The following is a 6,667-nucleotide window of genomic DNA, read 5'->3' as shown; positions in this document are numbered from 1 at the left end:
TATGAACATAGGGTGGCATATATCCTTTCTGATTGATGCTTCTGGTTTCTTGGGATATAGTCCTAGGAGTGGGATAATTGGGTCAAATGGGAGTTCCATTTGTAGTTTTTTGAGGAAACTCCATACTGTCTTCCATAGTGGCTGCACCAGTCTGCATTCCCACCAGCAGTGCACAGTGTTCCTTTTTCTCCACATCCTCTCCAGCACTTGTCGTTTGTTGATTTGTTGATGATAGCCATTCTGACAGGTGTGAGATGGTACCTAGCATTATATATTAATGTTAGCCTGATTTTAGTCTAAATTTATTTCTAAATTCAGTGAAATAAATTTTTATTCAATGAAAATTCCATTTCATTGAATTTTTAAGGAATTCATTGCCATGAAATTAACATTTATGTGAAATTCTTTCTCAGGGGACAGAAAATAGATTATGCATTTATAACATTTTAGAGCTGAAAAGAACTTAAAGATAAAATCTAAGCCTTTTGTTTTACAAGTGGGGACCAAAATCTGGAGATAATTATGTTTTCCCCATAGCGATACGATGCTGGTTTTTAGCAAAGTTAATATCAGAACCAAGGTTTCCTGACTTTCTATCTGGTTTCCCCACCTTCCCATAGTATAGTTCCCATTATATTCCTATTATACAGGGGTGGGCAAAAGTAGGTAAATTACAAACCATCATTACCTAAAATATAAGTCATAAGTAAAGACTTAGTATAATACAAGAAAATACTCGGTGCTTCACATACTCATAACTGCAAACCTAATTTTGCCCACCCCTATATAATAGAATCAGTTTTATTTCAAAGAAACAATAAATTCCGTCCTAAAACTGTCTGTACAGAGTGCACTGAAAAGATACTTATCACCTTAATATTTCTCAACTAAGATTTGAAGCCCTTACAAAACGAGAAGTGGTGTCCTTAGGAACTTGCCAGAAGCTCTGGGAGCTGCCTGTACTCACCATCTCTTCATAAGCCCATTGGCCACCTGTGCACTCAGAACTCACACTCCCTTGGCCTCAAGTTTTCTCCAACAAACCCAGGGTTTTTTTGTTTTTGCTTTTTTTGTTTTAGTTTTGTTTTGTTTTGTTTTGTTTTTGTTTTTTTGCAGGACCTGTAAGTGAAACAATTTTACCTTGCTGTATTTTAACTCCATGGAAGAAATTGTCAGGGCTCACCAGGAGTTTCCTGGGTATAAATCAATTTATTTGACCTTTGGTTCTGTCTTATCCTTTCACTATCCTACTCCTCCTCTTACTTAATCTGACCATTTGCTATTCCTGTTTCCTCTTTAATGTCTGCAGTTTTTATCTAAGCTTGTCTTGCTTTATTACACTGACTTACAGTAGGTAATGATATATAAACAGAGGGCCCAACCTTTCAGGCAGGTGTGTACTTGCTGTGTGCTTACAGGTCACAGAAAGTCCATGCAAATTAGGGCACCTCACAGAGCGAGCAGCAGAATTGTATCTGCAGGAGCAGGTGTGTTGTAGACGAGAGCTGTAAACGACTCGGTTTGAATGATGGCTGCTGATGTTCCTTGATGCTTTATTCTTGTAGTTCACCTAATGGGTCATGTTATTGACATCTGAACTCTATGAAAATGAACATGGAAACCTCTTTTTGTCTAATGTCCCACTAGATGGGACATTGATCTTCTTAGAATGAGAAGATCACCAAGTATTCTGCCTCCAGTCGTCTCAAAGTAAAGATTCACAAATTTCACTAGTAAGATAATTATTCAAGGAACACAGGAACATAAGTTGTTTGGTCTCTGACAAAAAAAAACGTAGGAAAGTTTATTTTTTCTACCATAGGAGGTTGCCAAAGTAAAATAAATCAATGTGTATTAAAATAGGTGGTATTTGGCATGTGTGTGTGTTTTTAACCTTTGTTATTAGAATAATATTATATATTTGTTTATTTTTTAGAATAATATTGTATTTTTTACCTGTCATAAAGATTTTAAAGAGTGAAACAGACATACATTTTTCTGGAATATCATCACTTCTTGCTTTTTATAAGGTAAGTTGGAAAATCCGTGGTTCTCAAATGTTTACCTGAGAACCGGGGCCAGTCTGTGATAAAGATTTAACCAGTCTGTTTTGAAAAGAGAAAACTATATTAAGAATTAATTAGAGAGAAAGAAGTGGGAGGTGTTTATAAAAGGCCAATCTTCCTTTCCTGGGGAAAGACCTTGCTTTCCTCTGGGATTTTGACATTCTTACTTTTAGTTAAATGATTATGATAATAAAGGTAGCTGATTTTTTAAATGTCCTTACTTAAAATACTTTGCAAATCGATGTCAATATTCTTCCCCACTTTAAAAAAATTAATTTAAAATTGCTTACTGATCTGTGAACACCTTGGAATGCCAAAGCTGGTTCTACTGAAGTGCTGGACAAACACCCTTTTCTGATTTATCACAGCTGTTGTTGCCAATTACAAATGCTGCCAAACACTAGCAGAGACTGGTCCCTAGGATCTAAAGGTGAATTAGACATGTTTAATTCTGTTAAAACACTCATACCTGGTTGGGTATGGGAGGAAATCATGGATGGTACTGTATAAAGAATTATCACTAATTTCTCTACTCAGCTGAGAGAAAAAAAAATTCCTTGAGCCCTTTTAATATATAAACTGAAATTTATTTATATAAAATGATTGATAGGCAAAGAGAAGAGTAAGTATCACCCTAGCCAGTTTGACTTAGTGGATAGAGTGTCAGCCTGCAGACTGAAGGGTCCTGGGTTTGATTCCAGGTGCAGGCTCTGTTCCAGTAGGAGGCGTGCAAGAGGCAGCCAATCCATGATTCTCTTTCATCATTGATGTTTCTATCTCCCTCTCTCATTCCCTCTGAAACCAATAAAAATATATTTTGTTTGAAAAAATAAGAAAATCTAGTTTTTCTTCAAAAGAGTAAGTATCTCTGAACATAATTTGTCTCAGCTCTACCCCTCTGTGAGGGACCCCATGTGTCCGTGTACTGGGGTATGAACAAAGAAATGAAATCTTTGGATTGGCTTAGATGGGCTGAGAGTTCTTATAAATAAGTTCTGTACCCCTCTCTGAGTTTTTGAATAGCTTACACAGGGCCAGGACTGGGGTGGTGCAAATGAGGAGCACTCATTCTCTGGTCCCTGCAGCTATAGGATTGGCACTAGGAGACCCGATCCCTTAAGCTTTGCCCTCTGCGTTTGCCTCATCCTAGTCCTGGTCTTGAGCCCACACATTAATGGGTTTGAGATTATAGAGCAAAACCCCAAACAACATCATGGGATGAGGGTGAGGGTTAGATTGGTCTCTGCTATTGCTAAAGGAAGGGGAAGAATGAATTTAGGAGTGGTGCCTGATGAAGAATGGGAGGACCTTTCTCACTTGTCAATGATGGAGAATATAAAAACAAGCGATATATCCCTCTCTCATAGCTTTTATGCATGTTTCACCACATCTTTTCTTAAACATTTTCTCTTTAAAGCTTACTAATTGTCAATATGTAAACAAGTTATCTTCTTAAAACTGATTTAAACCGCACCATTATCAAAATATGTGTCTTCCTCCATCCTTTCCTCTTGCCATTATGACTTATTAAGCCATAATCAGTGAACTCCCTTCAACCTTAGTCTCTGTGCAGTTGCTGCAGTTCTTTGCTTGAACTGAAGCACTTCCTCCTGAATCTATCCTGGTGTTAGTCTGTCTTCTGAGAAGCAGACCTCAAGTGGGATTAAAGGTACAAAACTTTTCTTTGAGGCAATGCTGTCTGAGAGAGAACGGGGAAGGGGCCAGGAAAGGCTGGGAGAGTCATAAGACTGCGATGCAAGTCTGCGGGGAGCGATGGAAAGAGGAAGGGGAGCACACTAGACAGACCGCTGGTCAGGAAGGCCATCCTGGAGTCCTCAGGCCAAAATCGACCATCGAAGTACTAGTCCCATGTCTCCCTGGATCAGCCTTGTCTTCGTGTTCCTTGGTCCATGCTGGGGGCAGCCTGTGACATGCATGGTCTTGGTGCCACATCCAGCAGCTGGAACCCTTGGTTAATTCATCTACCCACCAGGCACATTCTCATGGCCACCACATCCTTTGTTGTGGCCTTTTAAAAATCTTTCCCACCCCTCATATCTCACAATTAGGACTGGCATTCCTTATTCCCCTGATGAAACTGTGCCCCCTTCCTCTTCTACTTTCTTTTTAAAAACAACAAAATAGCCCAGCCAGTGTGGCTCAGTGGTTGAGCATCGACCTATGAACAAAGAGGTCATGGTTCAATACCCAATCAGGGCACATGCCCGAGTTGTGGGCTCGATCCCCAGTAGGGGGCATGCAGGAGGCAACCAATTGATCATTCTCTCCCATCAGTGATGTTTCTATCTCCCTCTCCCTTCCTCTCTGAAATCAATAAAAAAATATATTTTTTTAAGTTTAAAAACAACAAAATAAACCTTTAAACTTATCAAAGCAAACAAAGCCCAGCAGCTTTCAGGCTCATGGCATTTCCCTGGTCCCTCTCCTGAGCACTCTTCCTCATTCACTGAACTGTGACATCGGCTCTGACCTTCTTCACTCTCAGTGTTTCCAGTACATCAGGTGAATTCAACACCCGGGCCTCTCAGGTCCTTCTCTTCCCCGTGACCTTCCATGACCTTCTCCTTTACCCCTTCTCCCACACACCCTTCAAAGATCTACTCAAATTGCACATTTTCATGGAGGCTCTCTCAGAACCCCAACTATCAGATCCTCCTGCCCATATACTTCATGACATCTATGCTGCTCATTCCGAGCTCAGTGACAGTTTTTGGAGTATAGTGGGCTCTCAGTGCATGTGGATTCCCACTGCAGAATTGAGCCTTGAATAACGGGGTTTTGAAGTGCGCAGGTCAATTGATCTGCCCTGCACCCACCTTAAAATGGACCTTGCAGCCGAAACCGGTTTGGCTCAGTGGATAGAGTGTCAGCCTGCGGACTGAAAGGTCCCAGGTTCGATTCCGGTCAAGGGCATGTACCTGGGTTGCGGGCACATCCCCAGTAGGAGATGTGCAGGAGGCAGCTAATCGATGTTTCTCTCTCATCGATGTTTCTCTCTCTCTCTCTCTCTCTCTCCCTTCCTCTCTGTAACAAATCAATAAAATATATTTTTTAAAAAATGGACCTTGCAGCCCTGACCGGTTTGGCTCAGTGGATAGAGTGTTGGCCTACGGACTCAAGGGTCCCGGGTTTGATTCCGGTTAAGGGCATGTACCTTGGTTGGGGCACATCCCCAGTAGGGAGTGTGCAGGAGGCAGCTGAATCGATGTTTCTCTCTCATCGATGTTTCTAACTCTCTATCCCTCTCCCCTCCTCTCTGTAAAAAAATCAGTAAAATATATTTTTTTAAAAAATGGACCTTGCAGTTCAAACCCACATTGTTTCAAGTGTTAACTATATATGTTTATCTGTGCAGTTTGATTATGATCTTCTCTCTACCATTAGATTCTAAGTTCCTTGAGGGATAGTTAGTTCTGTCTTGCTCATTCCTTTATCCTCAGCAGCTACAAAGTACCTAGCACATAATATATATTCAATAGGTATTTCTTGTTTAACTAACTGATTAATTGACTTTGGGAGCCCTAAGAAAGAAGACAGCTGCGAAGAGGGGCTTCTGGTGGCTAACTGGGCTCAAATTTTTAAAATATATATTTTTATTGATTTCAGAGAAGAAGAAAGAGGGAGAGGGAGAGAAAAACATCAGTGATGAGAGAGAATCACTGATCGGCTGCCTCCTGCATGCCCCATACTGGGGATTGAGCCTGCCAACCCCAGCCTAAGCACTGACTGGGAATCAAACCTGTGATCTCCTGGTTCATAGGTCGATGCTCAACCACTGAGCTATGCCAGCTGGGTTCAAATTTTAAAAACAGAGCCTACCAGTCATCCCTGCATAGGAGCCTCTCACACAAACTGCACTTCAGGGAGCAGCCTACACTGAATTACTTGCCTCTGCACTGCACTGCCTGCTTGCACTGTGTTTCTGCATCTGAGATAGCCTTACAAAGGAGTTCCTAGAATCCTATCTCAACCAATAGGACTGAGGCTTTCCCCATCAAATCATAGCTGGGCAGCTATGTCCCCATCAACTGGTCAATGAGATCAGCTCCATTCTGACCAGTCAGGACAGTGCTTTTTGGATCAATCAAACTGCAAGGATTTGGAGTCCTTATTTGCATGGGGACAGATCAAGCAGGGACCAGGGGCAGGGCCTTCTGTTTCTACAAGTCAGTGCCCCTCTGGCTCTGAGAGCACACTTCTGCTTTCCACTGAAGACTGTGTTTCCCAGGCAGGAGCTGAGACACGGAAGAGGTCCTGCTGGAACAGAGCAGAGCAGACCAGTGCTGGCCAGAGGAGTCTGGCACAGAACGGAGCAGACCTGAGCAATGTGCAGACCAGCGCCAGACAAAGCCGACCTGCGAGGAGCACAGCAGACCACGGAGGAGCAGAGCAGAGCTGTCTCGCTTGAGAGGGGCCTGGCCCCAGAGCTGCTTCACAGTCCTGCTGTTTCCACAGCCACCCTGTAGCACAATTGAGCTGTTCCACAGCCCAATTGAGCTGTTTTGCACTGAATAAAGTTTCCTTCTTCACAGCATGTCAATTGGGGATTCCTGTTGGTCTTGAATTTGCGCCAAGGACCA

This window comes from Myotis davidii, unplaced genomic scaffold (assembly GCF_000327345.1).
Source record: "Myotis davidii unplaced genomic scaffold, ASM32734v1 scaffold958, whole genome shotgun sequence".
NCBI classification, from domain to species: domain Eukaryota; kingdom Metazoa; phylum Chordata; class Mammalia; order Chiroptera; family Vespertilionidae; genus Myotis; species Myotis davidii.
This window is presented reverse-complemented; position numbering follows the sequence as displayed.